This window comes from Tenrec ecaudatus, chromosome 17 (genome assembly GCF_050624435.1).
Source record: "Tenrec ecaudatus isolate mTenEca1 chromosome 17, mTenEca1.hap1, whole genome shotgun sequence".
NCBI classification, from domain to species: domain Eukaryota; kingdom Metazoa; phylum Chordata; class Mammalia; order Afrosoricida; family Tenrecidae; genus Tenrec; species Tenrec ecaudatus.
Window position 1 is genome coordinate 41692268 of NC_134546.1, and position 17152 is coordinate 41709419.

At 40.6% G+C, this 17152-nt stretch overlaps 1 protein-coding gene across 2 annotated transcripts in view; it reads right to left on the reverse strand.

Moving 5' to 3' along the window:
- Positions 1–17152, reverse strand: part of FSHR (follicle stimulating hormone receptor) — a 281173-nt gene that overhangs the window by 65081 nt on the left and 198940 nt on the right. The gene's annotated exons all lie outside the window — the stretch shown is intronic.

Consider the following 17152-nt stretch of genomic DNA (forward strand, 5'->3'; position numbering starts at 1 on the left):
TTTAATTTTAAAAGTAAATTCAGTCTAAAGGTTAAAAAATGTAACATCTGATTTGAATGGTTAAAATGTACCATCTGATTTGAATGTTAAATTGTAACATCTGATTTGATCCCCTTTTTGACACATATGAAAGTAGGAGTAGTTTGAAAAAAAAGTGGAGGGAAAATACAGATGGCTGGAGACTCTGGGAATCCCCTCTGAACACAGACCAGGGATCTGAATGGCCTTGCCATCATACAGAATGCATTGGAAGCAGAATATGGCAAATATCCTAGGTTAAAATGTAAAATTTTGTCTTTATTTTGACTCATTTTATAGTGGTTCTAGTTTTTAATATTTTCTGTCATCTTCTCAACTAGTAATTTTGTTATTGTTTTTAGCTTTTTTTTGATGCGTTACTTTGCACGTTTGTATGCTTTCTGGTGTATGAAATCCAGGATGGGTGTACCTACAGGGACAGTAACTGGACGAATGGTTCCTTGGGGCGATGGCAGGGGAGATTGGGGGGAAATGGGGAGCCACTAATAAGGAATACAAGAAATCATGCATGAAAATGGCTTGTGGTGATGATTGTACAACACTTCTTGATATGACTGAACTATTGAATTGTTTGATATTTGGATTAAGTCCCAGTAAAATTGTGTGTAAAAACAAACAATATTTCCAAACTCTGAAATAAATCATGAAAAAGTGAAACAATATTTACGGGGGAACAAAAAAAGATTGAGAGCCTTAGGGATGCTAGAATGGGTTAGTGTGAATCAGAGTTGACCTGATGTCAGTGAGTTTGTGTTTGAGGGTGGTCCCCACTGTGTGTATGACTGTTTCTATGGCCATTGTTTTTTATAATACACTGGACTTGTGGGTAGAACTTCAAATGATTTGTCTGGGGCAATGTATCACGGCAAGAAAAGGTGTCCCTTCACCAGTGTTGGACAACTAAGTACATGAGAGGTCTAGATCACTGCCAAGTTCCTCTAAAAGCAAAACAGTGACTACATCATTGATGCCCTCCCCCATGTGGTGGGGATACAGAGATGGAAAATGCCATCCCCTCGTTGGGTAGCATGGACTCGGAGAATTAAGCTTTCCTCCTTGCTCTACATTGTCCTTCCTACCTCAACTGTGCATCACACTGTCCATCCCTGAAGGCCATGCTTGCTTTTAGAGGCTGCCCATCCCTATGGAAGTGGTAGCTGACGGGTTTTGTGTTGGTGTCTCCCTGAGAAAATGATAAACCTAAGGGTCTATATGACCAAAAACATCCTCAAGCCCCAAATTCTCCGTCTGCAGTGGGAAAATCAGAGGCAACAGTTTCGTTTCCTTAGGGATGTGTTTCACCTAATGCTCTTTCAGAAACCCACTCTCTCATCTTTCAGAAACCCACTCTCTCATTCTGCCCTGCCAGTAACAAACTCTGCGTGTGGGTTGTTCCTCCATGTCCAGCAGGGTGCTGTCTGCATGGTTGCCTCATCCAGTACCTCACAGGCTCTGCTGTGTTCATTTATGAGGCACCAATAAATGCCTCCTGTGCCCAGCTTCTCTAACTCCTGGCGTTGAAATGCTGCTGTATTTAACACAGAAGTATTTTTCAGCTGATTTCCTATTGTAAGCACCCAGCCTGCTTTGAGAAACAAAGTGGTGTGCAGATACTGGGTTTTCTTATCTACAGAAAGGCTTGCTCCATTCATAAAAGATTGTTGAGGCTGGGTTGGAACATGCTGAATTCAGGACAGGCAGAGAAACTGAAAGGCCCAGATGTGTGAGCATCACAGTTGAGAGATCAGACACTGGGGCTGGGTGGGGATCAGGGGTCACCAGAAGAGATCTTAGATAGATGATGGCAAGTCCATGTCCTTTGTCTGGCTAGCCTCTTGAAATTGATTTGATGATTTCCACTTTGCAGATGAAGAAATGCGACCTAAGGCAATCAATGCCTCAGTATCGCGTGGTGATGACTGAGAATGGACTCAACTGCAGCAAGTGTGTCTTTCTTTGGTGATATCAGCAAGAGGATGACTTCAGGATTGAGGTTCAGGCCTTGGTCCTCTCTGAACCCTCTCTAGTCTTGTCTGCTTTCTACTGATGAAAAGGACGTGTGTTCTTTCAAAATTAGTGCGGTGGGGTTATACTTGCCTTGTAAGAGAGTGTCTCTTATAACTGTAGAAATGCAAGTGGATAGAGCGGATGATACCCTACACTCTACGCGAGCGACTCATATAGACATTTTCCCTCCATTTCAGAAGTTCCAATGTGTGAGAGTCTATCATTGTCACTCTTAGGTTTAGTGTTGTCCGGCCATTGCTTGGATTTAACATTGCTCTTTTCAAAGCAAAACTTCCACTGAGAAAATAATATTGGGGCTTGAGTGGAATTGACCCCACAGCAATAGATTGCTTGTAGGGCTTGGGGACATACTGATATGACTCCGTGGATCAAATACTTTCCTCAGTGATGAAAATGATTTGAGCTCCTTGCAAAAAAATAGAGAAGAGGAGAAAGGCTACGAGCATAAACTTGACCATCTTCATGATCTAGCCCTTCAGAAAGGAGGAGATGCTTGCCCTCCTGGATCGGAGAAGCTCACATTGAACTCACATCCTTGAGCTTCAAAGTTCTAGAAGAAAAAGTTAGCTATATTTTCTCAAAGGTAACAGTAGAAGCAAAGTTGACTTAGTCAGACAGATCACTGATAAAAGAAGCAATTGCATAAGCTTCATTGTGCCCAAACATCCACGTAGTCATAGTAACATCTTTTGATATGACAACTGAGAAGATGATTAATCAATTCTTCCCAATAATCAAGGTCACTCTGTAGGATGACTTCTTGCCCAGGCTGAATCTCGACATGTCCTCTATGATGATCAGTTTGACTCTTCTGCCTAGGCGTTTATTTTAACTTGCTGTTATATTATTATGTTATCCTTAAATGTCAGTTTTGATTTTTTTCTTGATAAATCCAATTTATCTAAACACAGTACACCGCTTCCCAGATTACACCCTCTTTATAGTTAGGACAACCCGCTCTGTACCTACTCTGTAATTCTTTATGACTCTATGTATCTATATTCCTCTTTTCTTCATGGGGAATTCTCTCCCCTTACTTTCTCTCTCTATACGGCATCCTTCAATTTCTAGCTTAGTTTCCATTTCCCTCCTACTGCCACCCCAAGAGGCTTTTACCAACTAAGCCAACAGAGGGCACTGGGTCATTCTTCTTACCCATGATCAGTGCCACCAGCTCTGTTGTGACAGATATATTGTGATTTTCAGGGGTTAGCCAATAATAATTCTTCGCTGAAGATTCAGCAAGTCGAAGTGAAGCGCTAGTGGCATACACCTCCTATATCTTTCACTAAGTCTTCTCCTCCACCCTTTCAAGGAGGCCTGGGAGCCTAATGGGTGACCATTTGGGTTGTAAACCACAAGGTCAGCAGTTTGAAACCACCAGCCACTCCTTGGGAGAAAGATGAAGCTCTCTATTTCTGTCAAGAGTTATAGTCTCATAAGTCCACAGGGGCTGTTCTACCCTGTTCTATAGGGCTACCATGAGTCAGAATCAATTTGATATTGGGTGGTACCTGATATTTGGATCTTGATCTCCAAATTCTCTAATCTCCCTCATTCTAGTGTATCTTTCAAAAGAACGGGAAGTTCATTTGTCTTTTCTTTTATTCTACTCCGAACAACCAAAACAAAGTCCAGAGTGCAGCATGTCGTAACAAATGATTGTTGGGTGGTTGCCTGACTGAATGTATTCTGACTGGTTGATCCATTCATCACTAAAATGATGAGGGGAGAATGGGAGGTATTTATCTTTTCCACCATGTGGCTGCTCTGGTTTCTATAAATGGACACTAGTTGGGTTCTTTCTTTAACCCTCCATGTATCAGAGAAGGCCAATCTATAGGGGCATTGACTGCACATTTATGTTGGAAAATACTATAACCAGAGTCCACTTATTCATTCTATGTTTATGCTTATCCTACAGTGTGCTGTGAGGCTCAAAGGCAGAACAGGAATTAATTTGGATAGGCATGGAGAGGGGAACTGCAGGCCTCGCATATTGATAGAGGAACCCCAGAACCCTCATGGGACAGGGCCTGGCTGCTAACGGAGAGGTCTGAAGTTTGAACCTAGAGACTGCTCTGCTGTAAAGATATGGCAGTCTGCTTCCATAAAGAGACGCGGTGGGGCAGTTCTACTCGGTCCTGTAGCATTGCTATGAGTTAAAATGGACTGGATGGGTAGAGACATTTAGTGTGGAAAATAAGCTTTCAAAGGCAATGTTAAGAGCCTTCTACCAAAACATAACAGGATGATTAGTTTTGCTTGTTAGAGGGACATTCTGGATAAATCAGAGATTCCCAAAGATGACTCTGCTCTTTGAGAACCACAAATGATGTAGCTCCATTGTTGAGTGAGATTCTGTTCAAGACAAGCAGTCAAAGAAACCTCCACGTCCTTTGGAATATTGAAGCCTTTTGTAAGAGGAATGGGCTAGAACGACCGTCACCACCACCACACAATGAGCACATCAGAAACATGTATCATGCCAGCAGTACTGCAGGGTACAAAGATTTAACGCACCTGCTAATTGCAAGGTTGAAGGTTGGCCTTTACTAGGGACGTTTTAGGAGGAAAGGCATGGCGAGCCACGTCTACAAAATCTGCCACTTGAAACCCTGTGAAGCAAAGCTCTGTTCTGACACACATGGAGCTGCTCTGAGTCGGAGGCAACTTGAGTGCCACGTGCCAGAGATTTTACATCCAACAGCTCATCCAACACGTAAGTCTTCTAAGGTGGGCATCATTTCTCTTCTTCGTTCCTTCCTCCTCACCTCGCTCTTTCCCGCCCTCTCTTCTTTTCTTCCTTTTTCTTTTTTTGAGGTGAAGAATGAACTAAGGCACAGAGAGATAAAGTCTCCAGATTGCTCTCCTTTAACTGGCGAGTGGCAGGAGCAGGAATCTAATCATTGCAAACATTTATTGAGAATGTTCAAGATGTCAGGCATTTTAAGAATGTCATTGTATTAGCTCAGTCCAATTCAATGATGTAAATAATGTTCCAATTCCTCTTTTACAGAAAGGAACGTTGAAGCTAAGCTAAGCCGCTCAGTCAAGGTCGTGCCGCTGATAAAGCGATCAGGAGCCTTGAAGTGAGTCCTGGTGGGTGGTGTGGGACTTGTTTGCTTCCTGAGCTATAATTTCCTATTTCCAGGAGATCATTCTGCTTCTATAATCCCCAAAGCTGCCTTCTTTCCTTTCACCAAAGGAGAGGAGCCCTGAAAAGGGTGGGAGGAACTTGGGGGGCGGGGGGTGATGGGAAGAAATAGTCTGCGTTTCTGCAGGGAATCCTGATGCTCACATCTCCTGGAACTGTCCCCAAATGGAGAGAACAGATGGCATGGTGGCCATTAGCCAGCATCCCAAGTAGGTCTACCAGGGCCATGTGGGACGGAAGTGGTTGTCAGTGGGGGGTGGGAGGTGGGGGCCACCCAGAGGTTTGAAATAGTGTCAAGAGGGAGTTATGGCTTATTGAGTGGCAGAGAGCAGCATCCCATCCCCCGAGAATTACAGTGACAGGAGGCAACCCTTAGTTTCCGTTCAATGGATGTTCCTTGACACACACAAGGTCAGCTCCAGGAAGGCGATGGGTAAAGAAAGAAACGTTGCCGGCAAATGTAATGCTGCTTAAAGCAAAATGAAACAACACAAAAAGAAAAATTCCCACCTAGACAAATCCTTTGATGCATATTTATCTAGACGAGGTGCATTTCTTTATTCATGATGTTTTTTGTTGTTCCTAAACCTCTTCAGGGTCCTCAGTGAAGTGTGAAGGCAGTGATGAGAGCTGATTTCTAGTTGTCTTGAGTTTTGTGCCGTCAAACGATCAGCATAAATGGAATCAACACTGAAAACTACAGAGCGATGCTTCTCAATATGTGTGTGTGATGATTAGGATTTGAAAGCCAAAAGCAACCCACCCCTAACCCTTGTGATTTTCTGCTTTGATGGCTACAGAGGTAAACCTGTATCCTGATTTAGGTGGGGGATGGGGGAGTGACAAACTCAATCCTGTTGGCCTTTGGTGGACCAATTCATCCATGGTGTGCCTTTCTTGGCCTTGAAGCAAGGGGTTCCTCATTCCAAAGACTACCTGAAACTGCTGTCAACCCCCCCCCCCCCCACACACACACACATACACACGCCTGGCTGCTGGATCATGAAACTGTTTATGACAGTGGCCCAGAAACAAATAAGCATGGAAGGACATAGAAGCATAACTGGGTTTGGTTTTCATATTAGAAGTCTCTGAGCAGCTGTGAATTGAGGTGATCCTGCTCCACCTTTTGAAAAATATTTTAGAGACTCACTGTCTGAGCCCTGAGTAGGTGCCATGCTGGTAGAAAAGTTATTCCAATTCCCAGGGTCAGGATGTGCTGCATGCAGGGAGGGTTTACTCTGGGCAAGAAAATGCCTTCAGAAGGCTTAAGATTGGCAACTCTTTCTTGCAACTTCCTGCTTGAGAGCTGCGTGGTCATGGTGTGAAAGAATTTTGTCTACTGTTGGTGCTAACTGCCACTGAGTCTACCGTTAATTCATGGCACTCATATGCAAGGAAGCACAACACTCTTCAGTCCTGAGTCCTCTCCATGATAAGGTTTTTATGAGAGGTAGTGTTTTTGTGGGTTGATTTTCATAATTAGATCACCAGGCCTTTCTTCCCAGTATCTTTTTGTCTGGAAGTTCTGTGGAACCTCTCCAGTGAAATAGCAATCTACAGTCATCCACAGACAGAGGGGTGGTGACTGCACGGGCGGTACATGGGCCCCAACTAGAATTCTGTCAATGGCTTTTGTTCACTGCAGAATTCTAAAAATGTGGCATTTTTATTTTTAGAGCAATGAAAGAAAACCTTTTGATAATGACATGATTTCTCCAAACTACTTAATAGTTCTCGTCCTTCCAGATTTGGAAGAGAAAGTGGCTGGAAAGTGTCCCCTCCAACTTTGTGTGTGAACATGATAGGGGGGCTCAGAGGAGAGTGAAGACTGCTCCACCCTTCAAAGGGAAAAAGGGACACCACGGGGAGTCCCTTATGTGATTACAGACATCACAGCTTTCAGCCTCTTCTTGAGTTAGAGCCAGAGATGTGTTCTCTCGATTCTTACAAAGGTCCCCCCTCCTCCCACATAGGCCAGTTCTCTCCTTGTCCATCCCTTCGCGCATTTTCAAAGGAAGGCCGGATCTGAGGGCTCTCTCTATTAAGGATAATGCTGCTGGCCACGAGGCCTGGACCACTAATGGAGTCAAACTGTAGATCCCATAATGTTAACTTGCAACGCTTTCTCATTCACCTGCTCCCAATCCTCATTGTCAAGTATGTCGTTATTATCACGCGCTACACAATGTGTGTCATTAAATGGTTTTCATCTTGGACGTATCCTTTACAAGGGTATTTTCATATTAGCCACATATGATAATATGTGCACACGTGTGTGTGTGTGTGTGTGTGTGAGAGAGAGAGAGAGAGAGACAGAGACAAAGAGACACAGAGACAGAGACAGAGAGACACAGAGAGAAACCATATAGGACAAAGTAGAATTTCTCATAGGGTTTCTGAGCTGTATGTAAATCATATGGAAGCAGACCGCCCTATCTTTCTTCCACATCATGGCTGATGAGTTTGAAATGCTGACCTTGGGTTAGCAGTCCAATGCTTAACCAACTGCACTGTTAGGGTTCCTTTATTAGTATTAAATCCAACCAAATTCACTGCCACTGAGTCAATTCTGAATCCTAGGCAATAGTGATTTTATATTTCTACAAATATATGTATATTAGAATGCATACTAAAACAATTTGAAGAAATATTTCTTCCAGCATAATCTCATTTATGTTTCACAACAACCCAGTATACAGATTTTTTTAAAACGAAGATTCGATAAAGTAATGAGCTAGCGAACAAATATCAGTGTCCTATCTGGAGCTAGTCTTTGTCTAGTCTACTCCACTCAATGCAAAGACATATCCCCAAAGGATCTTTTTCCAATTGATACCAAACACTCTAGGTAAATGTTGAACATCATAGTGAACACTAGATCTCTCCACTGAATCCCTACTGACATTTTTCTAAGGATGAACTTGTAGGCTTTGACTGGCTGAGCAGAAGTGACCACTGTACAACGTAGTTCATTTGACTTAGTTCAAGTGACCACTCTCTACTTAGTTCTTTCAGGAATGCTTTATAGCATGTTGTAATTTATAGAATACTTTCTTACATGGATAGCACTTAAGGCTCATAGAGTGTATGCGCATCTCAGAATTTCAACGACTGGAGAGTTTCTCAGCTAGTAAATGGTGGATTCAGGATGGAGTCCTAGACATTTACAGCTCAGATTTTTTGTGTCATCTCATACTTTCTCTACCTTTATGAGCCTTAGCTGAAGGCGGGCTCTGCAGAGAACATAATGTCCCTGTCCGGAAAGAAAAACGTTGACTTAGGGAGCTTGAAGCAAAACAAACAACATGACTATGGCCAGACCTTCTGAGGATTAGTTCCATAATTTTCAGTGTATAGTACAAAATTAAAACGAAGACTTCTTGCTTAAAAAACAAAACCAAAAAAAAAAAAACCCCAGTAAGAACACAGAATTAAATTTAGTGTAAGGTGCCTGGGAGCCCATGAAGCTGATTGTGCCTTTGACACGAACTTCTCATTCACTGTCAAGTCAATTCTGACCCGACCCAATAGAGAGTCCCTATAGGACGGAGTAGAAATGTCTTTGTGGATTTCGGAGGCTATAAATCATTACGTGAGCAGACAGCCTAATCTTTCTCCTATGGAGCAGCTGGTTGGTCTAAATAGTTGACTTTGTCTTTAGCAGGGGAACTGTAACCCACTCTGCCGCCAGAGAGCCCCTGACAGTGTTTCAGCTCTGGGTAACCTTGTTTGTTGGGTTTTTCTCTCTCAGACCTTTTCTGGGGCTCCTGTTAAAGACATGAACTCCAGGTCATATGTATAATCTTATTTTAAATCTTCTATTCCCTACTCTGAGAGCTAAGCCACACAATGCACCACTGTTACTAATCATGGCTATGATTTTCTCTAATTCTCAGAGATCGAGATTTAGAGGCGAAGTCATACTTTCAGAAGTAGCCAACATTTGCTGAGCTTAGCGTGTGATAGGCACAGGTTCAAATATTTCACATGTTGCAAAATGACCTCGATTCTCCATCTTTCTCAGTCTCCACACTGCTGGTGCTGTGTCATTCTTTTTCCTGTGAAGAAGTGGAGGCTAGGTTTTTGGGGGAGTCAGGCTGCCAGTTAATCAGCATGATGTCTTGTAACTTCTGGAAGCCAAAAAAACAACTTACACTTTCTTAGTGTGGAAGATCGGCAGTGATTGTGACTGACGCCTTGTCACCATTGACAAGGCACAGCCTCATCTGTGTGCTTCTCCTTCCTTGTACCAGCTGATACCCGGCCCCTGAGCCCACCCTCCAGCCAAACATCTTACCTCGCCAGCCTCTGGACTCTAAGCGAATAGCATGCCACGTGGGCAGTTTGGTGTTGCTATCAACACACTAACACACTTTCACCATTTTTCCTTCACCACCAACTCCCCCCACCCGCACTATGCATGCAGGGTGAACAGATGCGCACCAAACTGCTAAAAGGAGCAGGAATCTCCCTGGTACTAAGTAAACTTCCTAGGCAAAAATACACCTGCTGATCTGGACACAGACCACCAAGCCTGGGCTTTTTCTTTTCTCCTGCCCCATACACTATCTCCTTCTGCTCTTTTTCTTTGTTAAATATATGTCCATGAAAGCTATTTATCCCAGTTACCCCTCTTAAAATATTTTCCCATTACTTGTACACATTTATTGACCTATTCCGATGGACCATTACTATTACCTTTATATTGTTTTCTCTTCTTCTCCACCCCCATCTTTACCCGCATACCCATCTCTCCTCCTTTTTATCCATTTCCCCATCATGTTTTCTGGCTCCTATTAGACCTTCCCCATATAACTAGGCAGAGCCAAACACACCTCCCACAAACTAGCAGCCCACAGGCCAATAATTTCTGCAACATGACATGGAAGTAGCAGTGAATCACAGCAGACACCAAAATCAAGAAAACAAACACAAGCAATCAAAAATCACCCAAAAACTTTGGAATAGAGCCCTGAGAATTACTGGAAACAGAATTCAGCAGAATGACGACATGTCAAGGAATATGGGGAATACTCAGGATAACAGTGGAAGAAAACAAAAATGCCTTACACCAAGAGTAAACCAGCAGATAACACTATCCAGCAACATGGTAAAAGACTTGAGGAATAGAATGGATAGAAAATGCAAATGCAAATTGAATCAATGAGCTCAAAGACAATCACTTTGACTCCAGTCAATCAGAGAAACAATCAACAAAAAAGGGAAGGAGTATGAAGAAATGATGTTGGACACTATCAACAGAAACAATCTATGACGCGGCAGAAATCTAGAGCAAGAAGAAGCAAACAAAATCAATACTGAAAATAGTAAGAAAAATCATGGAAGAAAATCCCCCCAGCATCACAAAGTAAGAGAAATAACTACTTAAAGAGTTGGGTAACCCCAAGTAGTATATATCCAAGAAGAAAATATATATAGCCTATCATCCTCAAACTCTCCAATTTCAAGAAATAGGGGAGAATCTAGAGAGAACTAGAGAAAAAGAATAGTTACCTACAAAGGAAAACTGATAAGGATAAACTCCGACTTCGTTGAAGAAACTGTTCTGGCAAGAAAACAAGGGAGTGACATCTATCAATGTATGAAAGAAAAAAAAATCTGTCACCCAAGAATCCTATATGTAGCAAACTTATTCCTCAAACACAAGGGAGGAACGAAAGTATGCCCAGACAAGGAAACGCTAAAACAATTCTTAAAAATAAGACCCGCATTACAAAAAATATTAATGAGATAACTGTGGACAGGGAATCAACACCACCACCCAATAGACCAATACCACCCAGGAACCAATAGACTAAAAACAGCACTCAAACAAAATGGAATTAGAGGAAGAACAAAGACACCGTGTTAGACAGGATTGTCTGGAGAAATAAACCAGTGACACGCATGTACAAGAAAGAACTTTATATCAAGAAGCAACTTGACAACTAGAAGGCACCTCAGCCCAGTCTAACTCAAGTCCATAGGTCCCATAGTAGCCAGGGAACTCTTCAGACCCATGTATCTGCAGGTCAGTGACATGGAAATGTCAAGCAGGATGCAAGGAGAGCACAGGATGGCAGATGCAGAGTGATTTGGGTCCAAGGTCAGTGGGAACATGGCAGAGCACCAATAGCTCTCACAATTGGGTCGCCCACAAGGGACCACTCCTGCAGGGAGGCACAGAGTTCCAATAAGTGAAGGGACAGAAAGAAAGAAAGAAAGAAAGAAAGAAAGAAAGAAAGAAAGAAAGACCCCATACCTTTCTTATAAGAAGGCCACACCTGCCACAAGGCATCATCAGGTGTGACCAGATTGACAAGATTCCACCCCTTCACAAATGCAAGTCAACATAAAATCCAACTACTACAGACACCAATAAAACACACAGACGCAGCCATACATAAATAATGAAAACAAACACAAAGGGCAAAATGACAACAAACGTACATATAGCAATAACAACATTGAAAGAAATGGATGAAATGAAACAAGAGACAAAGAGTAGCAGATTGGATTATAAAACACAAATCATTTATGGAAACCTTCAAGAGACACCTTTTAAACTCAAGACAAAAAATAGATTTAAATTAAAGGATGGAGAAAATGTGCCAAGCAAATGGTGGCCATAAAAAAGTGAGAGTGGCAATATTTATCTTGGATAAAATTGGCTTAAAAGCAAATAACATAATGAAAGATTCGAATGGACATCTCATAATGATTAAATGAAGAATAGAGCAAGAAGACATAACTGTAATAACCATCTACACCAATGAAGGACGCTCAAAATATAACAATCAAACTCACAGTGTAATAGATAATTCAACAATAAAGGGAGGAGATTTCAACACACTACTCAAAAGGAAAGAGAGATCATTAAGAAATGAACCCAATAAGGAAACAGAAGAGCTAACCAACACAATTAGCCAGTTTGATCTAGACATATACAGAGCGCTCAACCAATTACATGGACTACATTATTCTCCAATGTATTCAGCACAGACTCTAAGATAGACCACATGATAGGCCATAATGCAAGCCTTAACAAATTCAACAACATTGAGTCCTATAATCCATTTCCTTAGATCAATGCTGTGAAACCGGAAATCAATAGTAGAAAGAACAAGAACATAAAGAGTGGGTAATAAATCATATAAGGGATGAAATTAAGAGATTCTTTGAAAGAAATGAGAAGGATGACACAACATACCCAAACCTTTAGGACACAGCAAAAGCAGCAATCAGAGGGCAAATTGTAGCAATTTATACACACATGAAATAAAAAAGGAGATATCCAAGAGCAGCAACACCTTCAACAATTAGAACAAGAGGCAACAATGCATATCCTCTAACAGAAGAAGACAAATCATAAAAATTAGAGCAGACATAAATGAACTAGAAAACAGATAAATAGTGGAAAAAATCAGCAAGGCAAGAAGTTAGTTCTTTGAAAGGATTGACAAAATTGACAAACCACTGGTAAATTTAACAAAGGAGAAGAATGAGAAGATGCATCTGTGACGTGGTAACAGATTCAAATAAAATAAATAATAACGCATAACTATGAAAGACTGTACTCTTTCATCGTTTTATAACTTAGATAACCTAGAAGAAATGGACATATAGCTAAATATACACCATTTGCCCAAATTGATGCAGATGGATGTGAATATCAACAGGCTCATAACAAAAGAAGAAATAGAGGTCATCAAGAAATACCCAATCAAGAAAACACTCAATCAAGAAAGCCTAGGTGGCTTCAGAGTATATTTCCAAAAAGTATTCTTTGAAGAAATGTCAACAAAAATCTAGCCAACAGAATCCAATTACATATCCCCCCCAAAAAATTCACCACGATCAAGTGAGATTCATACGAAGGATGCAAGGATGGTTCACTATTCGAAGAACGATTAATATAACCCATCATATAAACAAAAGAAAACAGAGAGTAAAAACCATATAATCAAATCAACAAATTTAGAAAAGGTATTTAACCATATCCAATATCCAATTTTGAATAAAAGAATAATTCACAAAATGGGAATAGAGGGGAAGTTCCTCAACATAATAAAGGTCATGTGCAAAAGACACCACCCTAGAGCTCAACATTTCCCCTGAGAATGGCAACAAGACCAGGATGGCTCCTATCACCACTCTTATTCAGTGCTATGCTGGGAGGCTTAGCCGAAATATTTAGACAACAGAAAGATATCAAGGGTATACAATTTAGCAAAGAAAGGAAACGCTTGCTTTTTACAGATAATATGATTTTCTATATAAAATCAAAGATTCCACAAAAAGATTGTTGGAAACAATTGAGCAATATGGGAAGTAGCAGCAAACAGAATTAGCAGAAATCAATTTGATAACTTTATACCAGTGAAAATAGTTCTGAAAAAGACATCAAGAAAAAATATAATTTTCAGTCACCACACAAAAGATGAAATTCTTAGGAATAAACTTAACCAAAGAAACAAAAGACCTATACAAAGAATAATATGGAGCACCATTACAAGAAATCTAAAGAGACCTATACCAAGGATGACTATCCTGTGCTCATGAATATGAAGACTTAATATTGTGAAACTGTCAACATTACCCAAAGCAATCAATAAATGCAATGGAATCCCCATTCAATTCCCAAATTCGTTCTTTAAAGAAATGGAAAAAATAATTACCAAAGCCATATGCAAAGAGAAGAGACACAGGATAAGCACTCAAAAAACCCAAACTCACTAACATCCAGTTGATTCTGAGACCCTAAAGGAGTGAACTGCCTCTGGGGGCTTCTGAGGCTGGTAAAACTCTTTACTGGAGTAGAAAGCCTTGTCTTCTCTCATGGAGTGGCTGGTGGTTTTGAACTACCAACCTTGTATTTGGCATCCCAATGTATAACTACTATATGACCACTGGTCTATGTGTCTATCATTGCACCTGTACAAGAGTAGTTGGACAACTGTGGCTGTGTAATAGGTTTTGGTGTCAAGTAGTGTGAGGTCTCCTGCTTTGTCTTTCTCTAAAGAACAATGGAACCAAATAGAAAACCTAGAAATAAATGCATCCACCGACATGCAACTGATCTGTGACAAAGGACCAGAATTATTACATGGGAAAGAGACAGCTTCTTCAACAAACGCTGCTGAAAAAATTGGATCTCTGTCTTTAGAAGAATGAAACAGGACCCAAACCTCACCCCATGCACACAAGTAAATCCAAGATGGATTAAAGACCTTCATGAACGTCTCAAAGCTGTAAGTACCATCAGAGAGAAAATTGAGACAAACTGACGGGCACTACTTTAAGGTAAACACATAATAAAGGAAGCACACACAATAGAAGACAAAGTAGATGACTGGGGCCTAAAAAATAAGACATATGCATAAAAAACTATACCAAAATAGTAAAAAGAGAGCCCACAGATATGGAAAAATTGTTTTAATAATTACACAACTGACAAAGGATAACTTATGAAAATCTATAGAATTCTGCAATAAGAAAAAAAACATTAAAAAGTTAGCTAAATACATGAGCAGACAATTCACTAAAAATAACATCCAACTGGCTAGCAAACACATGAAAAATGCTCATGACCACCAGCCATTTCAGAGATGCAAATTAAACCAATAATGAGATATTATCTTATATCTATAACAATAGCCCAAATTAAAAAAAACCCTGAAAACAACAAATACTGGAGAAGGTGTGGAATATATGTTGGAACTCTAGGGCTTGTAAACATGTACAACCATTGTTGAAAGCAAAATGGTGCTACCTAAAACACCTGGAAATAGAAATGTCATATGACCCAGCAATACCTCTGCTGGTTAGATATCATAATTAATTTAAGAACATTTTCTTTATGTTTGTACCCATTATTATTAACTCTTCACTATACCACAATCTCCCCTGCCATAACTCTAAGGAAACTTTCATTTAGTTACTGTATTTATAGTACTATATCCACCCTGGATTTCATATAAAGAAAATCATACAATACCACCCCCCCACCAAATAACAACATAAAACACAGAAAAACCTCAATCCAAAAGAAAGCAGAGGATAATAAAAACTAGATCAAAATAAAAAGAAGCCAAAAAAGAAAACAAATAATATTATGTCAAATTGTAACATAACTCTTGTTTTTATTATTAGTAACATTGAGGTGATTCTGACCCAAAGCGACCAATGCACAGCAGAACAAAATACTTCTTGGTCCTGCACCATCCGGACAATTTACATAACTATATCTGTAGTAATTCACTTTCCAAGCATTAAGCCTGAGGGCAAGGCAGTTCACTTCCCTAACCAGTGGTCACTTGACGATTGTTCCCTAACCAGATTGCTCACTCGAAGCTTAATCTCAGTGGCAACTCTGAAAATGAATTTTGGGCATTCACTGTCAGCCAGAGTCTTCTGCAAATCAAGTGCTCAGAATTTAAACTCTAATATAATTCCCTCTTCTGATTTTGGATTTAGGATCCAATCCTTGGATCACATCGGCTCGGGTGCTCCTTCCATGGAGACTTAGATCATACCTCACTTAGGTGGCTGTTTGTTTAAAAACAAGCCTTTAATACCCTGGACACTATTTCTGATAGCCAGACACTAGCCTATCTGTACATTACCCTTTTCTATTGCATGGATGTCATTCCTAATCACTTCATGGAGGCAAGTCTAATATTGTCCTAGTGTGATATAAAAAGGTAGTGCCACACAAGAGGAACATAGATGCCTCCTGAAGATGGATGTACAATATGTAAGTCTACAAGCAGCAAAGGACATCAAGTATTTCTTGTGGGCTCTAGAGAGAGAGGTCTACCAGTATCCTTAATTTGGACTCCTATACTTGAGAACTGAGAGAAAATAAATTTCTGTTCTCTGGAGCAGGGACAAAAAAGAAGTGCATTCTAATTTTCTACCACTTGAATGTGAACTGGCCCGGTGCATTGCCTGAAGTAATGACATGTTCCACAAGAGAATATGTACTGTTTCAGGGTTTGGGCCTTAGGGGGTTCACAAGTTTTAACTCTCTCTTGGAATCTCATCACTGCCATCAGATAAATCATACACCAACCTGCTGGAGATGAAAGCCATTTTGAGGACATCGGACTCATCCAAATGAGACCATCCATAGCAGCCAAATACTAGTCTACTTGCCAAATAACCACAGATAGATGAGCTTAGCTTGAGTCCGGCAAATCTAGCCCAGATCTACTGAGCCACTCAGCCAATGGTCCACAGACAAATTAGAAATGATAAATGATCACTTGCTATGAATCATTATAACAGATGACATCATAAACATGCAGGTACACATGCATAATCCGTTCCTGTCTCATGGAGGAAATCTCGTTTTAAAGTATAAGTCCATGGCCAATAGCTAGTAAGTGATCCTGAATTATGAGTACAGAGTCTAAGTTCTGAACTGTTGTTTTGTGAGGCTCTATGCAATAATGGAAGGTTCTGTGGAGCGCAGAGAAAAATGGAAAGCCAGTTGAGAGGCGAAAGCGTAATGATTTTACTGATCAGGCACAGGGATGGGGCTAAAACACCAGCATTTCTCTGCTGATAAAACACCATGTCTGTTATTAACTAACATTTCTAAAATAAAACATTTTAATCTTTCAGAGAAAAAAAGCTCATATGCAGACCTACAGAGACAAGTTTTGAGGTCAAGGTCATAAGCTAAATGCTGGCAGACATTTAGCTGCATCTTATTCACACTCAATTATGACGGAATTCTGCAAGAGATCTATGTGACAGTTCCATTAAAATGCCAATGGCATTCCCTAGTATGTCTTTTTTTTTGCAAATGAAAACAAAATGCAATTACATTAGTGGAATTTGCTCATTAAGCTAAAACTCACTACCAAGTATCTCATCACTTCTTCTCCTGCTCCCATCACCGATCAAAGAAAACCGATG